A 12,177-nucleotide genomic window follows, 5' to 3' on the forward strand; every position below is an offset into this window, starting at 1 on the left:
CCTTGGCCTGCGTTACCCTTGGGCAGGGCAATGGTGAATGTCTTGCGATATACCTTCTGAGGTTGGCTAGACTAGGTGTTCTTCTAGGGAGGCCTAAACTTAGGTGCTTGGGAATGGAATTGTGGCCTAGCTGCCACTAGAGCTCTGGAGTGAGAAGACCCTGAGGCACCTGCCTCAGCTACCCATTTGCGGCCTTTTACTATCGCGTGTAGGTTGTTCTGGTTTTCCTATGTCAGGGCATCACTGATGAAGTCATTTTATGTAGCACATTTGAAGTTGGCCATTGTTTTCATCAACTTAGTGCTGAGGCCTCTCTTAAAACTTTCAATCTTCTTTGCCTCTGTATCAACAAATTCTGGGGCATAGCGGGACAAGTTATTGAAGGCATGCATATACTCTGTAAGAGCCTTGGTCCCTTGGGTGAGCTTCATGAACTCAGCTACCTTCATATGCATCGGCCCTGGGGGAATATGATGCCCCCTAAAGGCTGCCTTGAATTGCTCCTAGGTAACATTTGCTCCAGTAGGTAAGGCAAATAAATAATGAGTCCACTAGATACCTATAGGCCACTATAGTTGATGCGATGCATACTTGGTCTTCATCATTTCAGTAACCCTCAACAGACAGAACTTTTGTTCAATAGTGTTCAACCACTCATCCGCCTAGAGTGGTTCTTCTGCCTCTTTAAAGATTGGAGGCTTAGTCTCCAGAAAGTCCTTGAATTTACTGTATTGAGTTAGCTTTGGCCCCTGATTCTGCTGGTGGGCACGGGCTATGTTCTGCGCAATGAGGTGTAGTGTTTCTTCCATTGTTCGCTGGCTTCCCAAGAATTGCATGAAAAATTCATTCGCAGCGGGTGGCAGTGGTGGTCGTAGGTCATCATGATTACCACCCTGACTGGTGCCAGCCCCTATGCGAGGGCGAGTCATCTACAAAATTGCAACAATAAGTGATTATTGGATGATGTCAAGAATTGCAGAAGAATGTGTAATGATGCCAAACCAAATTTATAGGGGAGAATTTAAATTCACACAATAAAACAGAGGCACAATTATTCATTCTCACAACATGACATCCCCAATTTGATCACTTATCGTGCTCGCAACGCGTTAACATGCATATAATATTTTTACCAGTAAAACAAAACTAGAATTTCATTAGAGTTTGAACCATAGTGGACCAACATGCAAGGTTCCAATATTACATCAACGATACATTTGAAGATCGAAACTTAACCTACATGTCCATTACATAAAAGATCAAAAAAGATACGGAACTCACATATCTTGCTAATCACTATAGCTAAGTCAGGGCTCAAAGTGGTCACTGTCAACACCGAACATATCATCACCATGGTCGTCCTCCTAGGGCTCGACCTCCTCCTTAGACTCCTCCTCGACATCCTCCATGCCATCATCATTGGCAACCAATACATTTGGATATTCTTCCTCTATGGCTACTTGGGGAGGAATAGGATTAATGGTGTTGTTGAGGCAATGAACATCATGCTGAAGCTCCAAAATGGTGTTCTGGTGCTCCTGAATCTAACACCGATACTCCACCTCCTTTCGACGGTAGTCATTCTCATGTCACCCAGCTAGAATCATAGTCCTAGTCCTAACCTCCTCTCTAGCCTCTACAACACGGTAGGCCTCATCCGTCTGCTAGATGGCCTGCACCCTCTGAGCATGGGCGGACCGTGTCTCTTCCTGTGCTGCGTTCCTATCTACAACATCATTCTCCATCTGAGTCTAGAGAGCTCCCAATGTAGTATAAGCTGCATCAGTGTCCCAATGAGCCTCCCTAGTTCCCTTCTTGTGCTTGCGCACATGCTTACTCAGCTTTCGCTATGCAGCTTCAGCTCTCATGAGCCTATCCATGCAAGTGGTATAGGACTCCTACCAAAAGTCCTAGGTGTCCTGACGAGCATTAAACATTTTCATCACGACAAACATAGCACTCATAGCGGGACTAGAACTCTCTACCCACTCATCCTGATCTCGGATCAATGCATTGCTGTTGCGTTGTGCCCAAACTGCTGTAGATGGATCCACTTGAGGAAAAGTATTAGCTGCACTACCAGTTAGCTCATCCCTGTGCTGCTGACAAATCTTGCTCAGCACCTTAAAGGCAACCACTTGGGCACCTTCCCAAGGAGTTTTTCCTTCAAATTTTGCTTTCCACTCCTACCATAGGGGTGCTTGTGTATGAGCAGGTATGGTTAGCTGCACCTCATACCATGGTTGTCCCTCTAGATATCCCTCATTCTAGAAATAGCAGGGTGGTTTGGTATACCTCGCAAAATGCAGTACCCTCCAGAGTAGGGCAGGGGTACCCAATATCTCCAGGAAAGTCTCACTCCTAGCTGATGCTGCCATCTGTAGCAAAATGGTGCCACTCTCATGAGAACAATGTTATAATAGAAAAGAGTTACTTAACAGAATACGAAACTTATAAGGGGAGGAACAATTCAAGAATGTAATGAATGATTTATCATGATGCATGCATGTTCCATACATCCTCACAAACTTAGGAAAAATTGAAACTTCTAGCGACATACACGGTGGCATACATACGTTCTCTCATAATATAAGCATAACTAGTTAGGCTACACATTTTACTGTTAGTGTACCTTCACAAGAATTTCATTTTAGCCCAACCCCACAATTATATATGTAGAAATGAAAGTCTGGGCTCTAGGTTGCAAGCTCAATACTTCCATATATATACCCATATATATAAACTTCCATATCAAAGCTACCAGAAAGTAAATATGTCCTATACATACATATAAATATTCATATATAGTCGTATCAAAGATAACCCACAATTAAATACTTCTGCATATATATGGGACATATATATACTTTAGTATCAAAGCTACCTCTCCCCTTAGACCGCACGCTCACATCTTGCGGTCATGCCACTCATCATCTTATCTTGGGCATAGAGGCATTTGATCCATACATTACCACTCAAGTGAATGGCATCCATACAATAGCACGACTTATGGACGATGAAAATAAAACCCCCCATGTTAGTACTTATTTAGCCACCTGAAATCCTTAACTGGGCATAAAGAAAATGATCACTGGCACACTTTAGATTCAAACTTCAGATTTAAACACCTATATATAGCTATAAGTTGGCAAAAACTAGTTTTTGTAAAACAAAGACTTGTTTTATATACACATATGGCAATAATGTTAAATCTTGCTTTGATGCCAGCTATAACAGAACCGTCCAATTTATAAGAGCACAAGTACAATGGCAGCCTACGAAGCAGTCGCAATATCATACTTGAGCCCAAATAAACCCGGTAGTCCATCGAGTACCACAAAGGGTATCGATTAATCGCCAACATACAACCAAGATCATACATGATTCAACATACATGCCACATGTTACATAGAGTTCATGAATACATTGCCATACATCAGAGCGCGATTAAAGTTATTACAAACCAAGTTCAAATAAAGTAGTAGATGAAGCAAAGTAGTTTTTAAACTAACATCTCACACCATTGTTCAAATACTTGCCAGTCTATGATCAAGTCCGACAAAAGCATCATAGATAAGACATAAAAGTAGAAGCACCTTGCTCGGGCCTACTCCTCTTCCACTGCGGGCGAGAAGCAGTTCTTACAATACCCATGATACACTATGTTATCTACAACAAGTGAGAAATAAACCCTGAGTACAAGAAGGTACTCAGCTAGACTTACCCATCATAAACCAAAAATAAAGTGGCTCCAAGGATCATGCAAGGCTTTATAAGTGGAGCTAGCTTGACAACATTTTGCATAAAAAGCCACTAATTCAGCTATACATTTTATAATTCGGTCATCAAGTTAAGTATAGCTATTCATCTCTAGATTAGCAACTAACCTATGACAAACATGTGGTATATCATTTAGTAGCATAACAATAGTAACCATAGCCAGTGTAAGATTTTCATAGTCATCAGAACCATCATATTCCATAATCCAATTACTACGATGAAGAAGCTCCATCAAGTTTCTCACTATCCGAGAGAGATGGAGATTCAAATCAATTGCAACCAGCTGGGTAGTTATTCCTAACACAAACCCAGGTCTACCTAGCATGGTAGCATTAGGTCACCTTTGGTACAACTCAGGTACACATTTCGTGGGTTCGATCAGCGCTGCACAAATAGGGACAACCAGCTGCCAGGATGATCAGGACTACCTTGCCCTTGGGCTCATGGTTGGCTCCCCACACATCCTTACTACCATCCAGAGTGCGCACTTTGACAGAATGAGGCCTGGCCTGAATTGAGCCACTCGGCTTCACGGTTAGAACAAGTTATCCGACAAGCTAAGTGAGACGCATGCGTTTAAAATGACAAGAGGGCCTCCAACGATGCGGTCCTTAATTGGCACAGACGGAATCACATGAGTCAACCTACACATAGACTCCACCTGGCCTCTAGTTACATTATCCCCTGGTTCTTTTCCATGATAGCAAATATAGCCAACCGTGCTTTGATATCCCCTATATCTCGTAGGTGATAGGAAATCACCTGACTTCTACCAGTCTAAGCATGGCTAAGCATATATTTGATCCTAGACCAACACAGGGTTTAAAGTATATATCTAGACAAGGTAGTTCTATGCATCAAGTGTTTCCAAATCAACTCTTATAACCTAATGCATCAAACATGAAGGACTCAAGTGATATTTTATAAAACATAGGAGGCTTAGAATGCTCCGAGGCTTGCCTTTAAGGAAAGAGGTGGGTCGGTGATCAGGGCACTCCGAAAGTTTATCAATGGCCGGCTCCTCTCCATCAGGAGTTGTGGGTTGGGGTGTCCCTTGATTGTCCTCCGCCTCTTCTTTGAATTCCAGTAGGGTTACTCCTTCGGGCGATCCTATATGTATGAGCATGAAATAAGATATCATGGATACATAGATAATGACATGGATGATATGATATGATAAAATGCATACTCATAAGTGTCCTTAATAGCAATGTATTAAAGTGATAACAAGATAAACTTTCTTTTTACTGAGTAGGCGCATATCTCTTCTTTAGTAATTAAACAAACACCTATTTAAACATTTTCTGGGCTACAAGACAGCAGCCACTTGTTTTGACCATAACTGGAGTTTTACATATCCAAACAATATGGTTGTGGACTTTCTAGAAAGCTTTTAAAATTGCCTACAACTTTATTTTAATCATATTAAGATGATTCAGTAGCAATCTAGGTCAAACAATTCAATCTTTCAGATCTGTCCAGAGGACAAGCAAATGTGACAGCAGACTTCTAACAGCTATAACTCTTAAACCATTAGGCATATGACCATGAAATTTTAGGACAAGTAAGATGAGTAAGTTTTCTACAACTTTTTTATTAACAAGTTTCATAGGAAAGGTCACTATCATCATGAATTTGTCAACACAACAGAAACTACTCATGCTGTCATTTAGTTGAATTATAAAGCAATAATTAACTAGCTGCCTATAACTAGTCAATTCCAAGCACAACTACTAATATCAACAGATCATATGCATCACAAGCACCATAAAAAACATTATGGTTAAGCCCAACTAATTTATTTATGTGCATTTATTAATTTCCTTATATAATAGGGTGATTTAGAGGATAATTATGTCCAATGATCAGTCAATTCGGAGAAAATTATAGTAGCTTACATATGACTCTAGTAGTCTACTGTACAAATTTCAAGCCATTTGGATAAGTATAGCAACCTCTACAAAAATGACAAGTTGCATTGGCTTATTTTAGCAAAAATAGTTTAGCCTAGTGAAAAGTGTCAAACAACAGATTTTATATTTTTCTTAGTTTCATCCTAGCACCATAACACTGTGTTAAAATTTGCATGATCATAAGTTATGTATTTTTACCCCATTTATTTTCACTAGAAACTAGCAATTAATCAAGGTTAAATAGTAAGACCATGTTTTAGTTATGCCTATTGTAGGCTTAGCATTTTTCCTAGCTATAGCATGGCAACATAAGACCAGCAAAATTAGAATCACAATTTTAGCACTTCTGGAGCTCAAGTTATGCATTTAGCTTAATTTAGTTCTCATAGAAAAATACCCAAACAGTAGATTTCATATTTTTATCAAATAGTACACTTCATGATGAATCCAACAAAATTTGGATCACCCAAATTTGACACTCCTAGCTCAAGATATAAATTTTTGAAGTTTGTAAGCATTTCTAGAAAATCAATTAAAGAAAAACACAAAACCAGGTTAAACTGCTAGGTCCACCCGAAAACTAACCCACACCCTGTGACTGCCAATGGGCCCCCTCGGTCTATCGACCGCACACGTTAGTCAACCGAAGCAGAGGCGGCACTTTGACCGTGAAAAGCTCGCCGACGGCGAGGTCTCTAGCGGTAGCGCCACCACCGTCGTGTTCCCCTCAACATCCCACATCGAACGAGGTAGGTCATCGGACCTCTAATGGCGGTTGGCTAAGGTGGCAGCGCTAATGGAGGCTCGTTGGAGGCGTACGATGGCACTCCGGCCATCCCTGGCCATGGCATGGTTGGGTGAGCATGGCTATAGCTTCATGGTGACCTAGCAGAGATCTAGGGTTAAGGTGGGGCTTCATGATGGTGTCGGTGAGGCATGGCCATGTGCATGGCTGCTCGACGGCGAGAGCACGGCGGTGCGATGCGGCATTCGCATCCGGCGAGATTGGCATTGGCCAACGGCCGATGGCTCGAGCAAGCGCAAACTCTAGCGGCTACAACATGGAGGAGAGAAGAGGGATAATAGCCATGAGCTGTCTTGGCCATGGTGGGCCCAAGCTCAGCGGTGCTCTGACGGACATGGCGACTGTGGCGATGGCATTGGCCTGAGGACCCTCACCTTGTTTCGAATGATGACACGAGCAGGTTAGGGGGGAAGAGGATGGCGCAATGGCTCTGTGTACGTGAGCAATTGCATGGTGGTGCGGCGTGGTAGCTAGCTAGGACGACGAAGCTCGGTGGCAGCGACGGCATGGTGCTCCTCCGCTTTGGCGCTATGCGTGGGCGAGAGAGAGATAGGAGAGCACGAGTGAGAATGAGAGAGGGTACGCGCGAGGCTTGCCCTCCCTTTGGCCTAGCAACATGGCCTAGCACCGGCGTACAGCCATAAAGATGGTGCGCCTAGCCTGCGCACGGTCGGCCACCGAGGCCATTTGAAATCGGCCATCAGGCCTGATTTAGTCGACTGACAGGGTGACTTTGAGCTCCTAGATCTGCTAATCCATGGTGATTTAGCCAAAACATCATTACTTAGATATGTAGAGCTATAGAAGATCTACAACTTTTCTTAAAAGAGTTTTGTCTAATTTGCAATGGTTTTCAAACTACAGAGCTCAAAAGTAGAGCACATGGAAACTAAAATCAGGTTTAGACAGAAAAAATTTCTAAGTCTAGAAACAACATTACATTACTACTTTGGAGCTATTTTTGACTATGTTAGGCACTGAATTAGCTCATGGCCCAAAAACATAGTTTGTTACACTTGTAGAGAACTACAACTTTTATTAAGGTCACATAGCCATGCAAACACTCAATGCTATATTTCAACTTTGGTCAAAGTAGAATCATGAAAAATGACATTATGAGAAAACTAGGATTTAGAAGCAAATTTGGCCCATGTCATGACTACAAACATTGTTCCATTTACCATCCTAGATATGTCTAAGGTGTTTTTGTGACCTCACAACCGTCTCTTGCATTGGTCACACATGATCAAAAGCATATGCAAGTATATAACCAACATCATAGGTGATAGAGAGAAGGTGAATGAAATGAAACTTCACATGCTCATGCTCATGAATGCTTGGATGATGCTTGTGCTCATGAAATACTTGTGCCAAATGCAATGTTTAACACTAGGGTGTTATAGCCAGGCCCAGAGGTGCCATAGATCCGGAGCTCGAGGCTCGGGGAAGCCCTGAGCCATAGGCGGAAGCTGCGGTCAAGTTAGGCTCAGCCAGGTCTCTTTGCTAGAGGGTGTGTGAGAGCATGCCTGATGGGCATAGCCCCTAGATGATCCTAAAGGGGTCAGTTGGGGGTCTTCTTTGCTCAAGAACCATTAGACCTGAGGCTTAACATACCTGTATGTTAGGATCTCGTCAGGAGCCCCTGAGCCCTTTGTGGCCTCACCTGGCTAATGGCGACAAAGGGCTAAATTCGATCTTTTGGTGATCGAACCCTCCTTAGCGAGGATGGATTCCATTGGCGAGAGTGTTGTGCCCTAGTTGGGGTCTTCTTCTCTAGTGCGATGGATAGTGCTCGGCTATCGAGGATAAGTGAAGATGATGCTGATCCCTTCGTGAGTCCATGTCGCATGGGTCTTTGACTTGAGCGAGAGCTCAGTAGACTCGTCTAGGAGTCATTGACTATAGGACTAGGGGTGCCCTCCTTTCTGATCGAAGCCTACCATGGGCCATGTGATTAGGAGCACTGGGCTCTATCTCAGGGACATCTGATCATTTGGAACTCCATGCCCTTTTGAGGCTACAATAATAGGTCCTAGTCCTCTCAAGCCATCCTTCTAAGGCTGACCCTCTGCAGCCATAGATCAGGGAAGTAGGAGCGTGCCAAGGCTCAAATAGTGGCCCTCATTGGGCCCACTGCTTAGTGGCTCTCGACCCAACTCTAGAGAGTTGGTTGGTTTTTGGGGGATGCGCCACTCGAGCCCCCATTGATTGGTGTGTTAGACTGCTCCGTCTAGGGAGCTAGTGCAGCCCTCGAGGCCATTATGACCTCAAAGTCTTCATGGGCTCTATCGAGCCTTCAGCTTAGGGCTGATGTTCCCTCAATGGGCTAGGCTACCACGACTATAGCCTTGTTGTCCAAGATTGCCGCACCCATGCTACTAGCGGGTAAGTCTGTGAGAACCCCAAGTTTACAGTCGTTCCATGCCTTGGTCATGTCCCCTAGGGAGAGATTCTCGGCTTCTCGAACAAGCCACTCGTATAGTTCCTGAGCTCGTCTATCAGTGCTTGGGGGCTCACTGCCTCCCTCATTGGGTCACCATGAGCAGCTCAAGGCCGATACTTGGACATCACTCATTTGACGGTCAGGACGCTTCTGAGCATTCCAGCTATAGCCACATGGGCTTGCCTCTCGAGCGTCCCTCACACTTTGAAATCCTTCCTAGGGTGACCTTAAAGCTTGAGGGAGCTAGTCTCGAACCCCAGTGATGCCCCTACTAGGAGGCCCCTGTATCGGCATGCGGTGGGGTGGAACAATCCGATGAAGGATCAGTGTTGACGATAGTTAACAACCATTATAAACAATCAATATAATTGCATAAGGACATAAATATAATCACCAATGAAGGTCTAGGGGTTTAAACTAACAAATTCCATGAGTTTTGGTGAATCTATATTTTCTGCAGCGTTTATCCTGAAAACCGTCAAGGTGGACCTACATGTAAGATTTAATTGTGCTTATCCGCAACAAAATGGACACCTGAAGACTCTAGAAGACTTGAGAGGACTCCACACCAAGGCAGAGCCTGAGTGGCTCAGCCCCACCTGCTGGCTGCCCGGCCCTTGGGGCCCACTATTAGCCTTTGTGTCATAATGTCGGTTCTCCACCGCCTCCTAGGTTGCATCTACGCTATTCTTTAAGTCAACTCACGTTGGACTCTCTAGCCTATATATACCAGCCCATGCCACCCCCCAAGAGAGATAAGTCATTTGAGAAGATAGAAACCCTAATCATCCTTAGAGCTCTATCAATTCTAGGGCATAGCTAGTTAGGCTAGGTCTAGATGGAGGCAAGCAGGCTTTGTTTGGATTCCTAATCGTGTCAAGAGCGTGGATTGGTATAATCTTTGTACCCCCTCTCTTTTGTAACTCCATTACTTTTATATGCTTGCTACAATTGTTATGACAATATTAATATTCATCTCATTTATGTTCTTCATTATAATGTTCATCATCTACTTTGATTATATGCTTAGTATAGTTGGATTCTCATCATGTTCATGCATAAGTTCGTATAGCGCTCAATCTAAGGATCCATGGGTGGGTGGTCGACATTGTGTAAGTGTGGTGCTTATACGTTGTTTACCTATGGATACACCCTACATTTTGGGTCATGTGGTAGATCACGGACGTGACACTCCCATTGAGTCCTTTGTAGTCCCCTCCCCGAATGTAGGTGCACGTAGGATGCGGTTATGAAGGAAGACAAGCTCTATTCTTAATCTTCCTTAGTAATATCCCTTATATGCAGTTATGACGATTATCTTGGTAATGATTACTCAGTATAATTGCACTAATCAAGGTATGCTTTGACTTGTAATTAAGAATGACTTAGGAATTATTCCTCTAATATTGTACCTGACCATGCTAATGCCATAGAAAGGAGTAGTCTAAGTGATTTATCATTATCATTGATCAATACTTATCATATATATATCTTATCCTATGACTTACCCCTGTTATGAGTAGAATATTTGTTATGGTTTACTTCTCCACCAATAGTATAAGTTATCAATACATGTCCATGCTAGACCTTCGTTGTGGTAAAAATATAAATAATGATACCTGGAATACTCTCGGGTGAAGTGCTACAATGATATATTATTTGTGCGCTTGTAGATCCTTTTTATTCATATATTTATATATTCTTTCTAGTCTCATAAAATGATAAAGAACTGCTTAGTATTATTCTAGTAGTAATACTATGTAGTACCAAGAAACAATATCTGGCATCATCACTAGGGATGACAACCTAGTAAAGTAATGTTAGGAGATATAGGTTTATAATAGGTGGCTACTAAAACAAGTGACAAGTTAATAAATACCAACAAGCATTTTTGGTGCCATTGCCGGGTAAGGTAGCTAGGCAAAGGAAGTATTGATAAACTTATACTTATTGATGTGATCACTATAACCATTGGCCTCTGCTCAAACAGGCTTACCCTTGTTTTGTCTACTTTTATATCTTATGCAAGGTAATATATGATTGGTTTTGACCTTCGGACAAACTACATTGACAATCTAGAAGCATTAATCAGTAGGACTAGAGCTAAACTTAAGAAAGTCCCAGCTTTAGAATCAAAAGACAACTAGATAAGGCAAAGCTTAACACTAGAATTTGAAGTCATGGCTAACAAGACTCTCCATGTATTCTCTGCTCCAACTATAGCCAACATCCATACTGGACCAACAGTCAATGTTGGAGACAATGGATTCAAGCTCAAGCTAGCCCTCATCAACATGGTGCAAGCAAGCTAGTTTTGTGGAAAGGCACACAAAGATGCGAGTGCACATCTCCAACACTTCCTAGAGATCTATAGCACTTTCACCATCAAAGGAGTAACCCAAGATGCCATATTACTTCGCCTCTTCCCATTATCACTCTTAGGGAAGGCAAAGCAATGGTTCTACGCCAACAAAGATAGAAATACTACATGGGATAATGGCTCCACTGCCTTTCTAGCAATGCTCTTTCCCATATGCAAGACTAATGCTCTGTGTGGGAGAATCTCAAGTTTTCAACAGCAACATGATGAATCTATCCCTGAGGCATGGGAACACTTTCAAGATTACATTGCAAAATGTCCTCATCATGGGATGGAGAATTGGCTACTCATGTAGACTTTCTACCACGGGTTGACCAACAGTACCTATGAGATTATGGATGCTGCAGCTGGAGGTGCATTCCTATCACTCACCATACCAGCTACAATAGCTCTTGTGGAGAAGATGGCCTGCAACCAAGGTTGGAATGAAGAATGTCTTTAGACCCACAAGAGAGGTGGAGGTATGCATCAACTTAAGGAGGTAGACATGCTGTCTGCCAAGATGGACCTGCTGATGAAGAAGCTCGAAGATCAAGCCAATGAGAAGCAAGAAGTCATGCACATTTATGATTCCCGCATGATGTGTGAAGAGTGTGGAAACACTAGGCATTCAGGGAGCAACTACCTAGAGGCCCATGAGGGTGTGAACTTTGACAACAACAATTACTCTTGTCCTCAATAGAATCAAAGATGGAATCAGCAACAGAGATTGAACTACCAATTTAATTACTAAGGTAGCTATCAAGGTAATAATTTTAATAATTTCAATCAATCACCCATGAAAGAATTAATTACTGGCCAATCCAAACTTATGGAGGAATTATCTAGAAAGGTATCTACCAATGATAAAATTCTA

At 42.6% G+C, this 12,177-nt stretch overlaps 1 non-coding gene across 1 annotated transcript; it reads right to left on the minus strand.

Moving 5' to 3' along the window:
* Positions 1–11,485: 11,485 nt before the first annotated feature.
* Positions 11,486–11,594, minus strand: LOC136498773 (small nucleolar RNA R71). Its single transcript, XR_010769774.1, has one exon. It is a non-coding gene; the product is annotated as a small nucleolar RNA R71 (small nucleolar RNA).
* Positions 11,595–12,177: the final 583 nt, after the last annotated feature.

This window comes from Miscanthus floridulus, chromosome 12 (genome assembly GCF_019320115.1).
Source record: "Miscanthus floridulus cultivar M001 chromosome 12, ASM1932011v1, whole genome shotgun sequence".
Classification (NCBI taxonomy): domain Eukaryota; kingdom Viridiplantae; phylum Streptophyta; class Magnoliopsida; order Poales; family Poaceae; genus Miscanthus; species Miscanthus floridulus.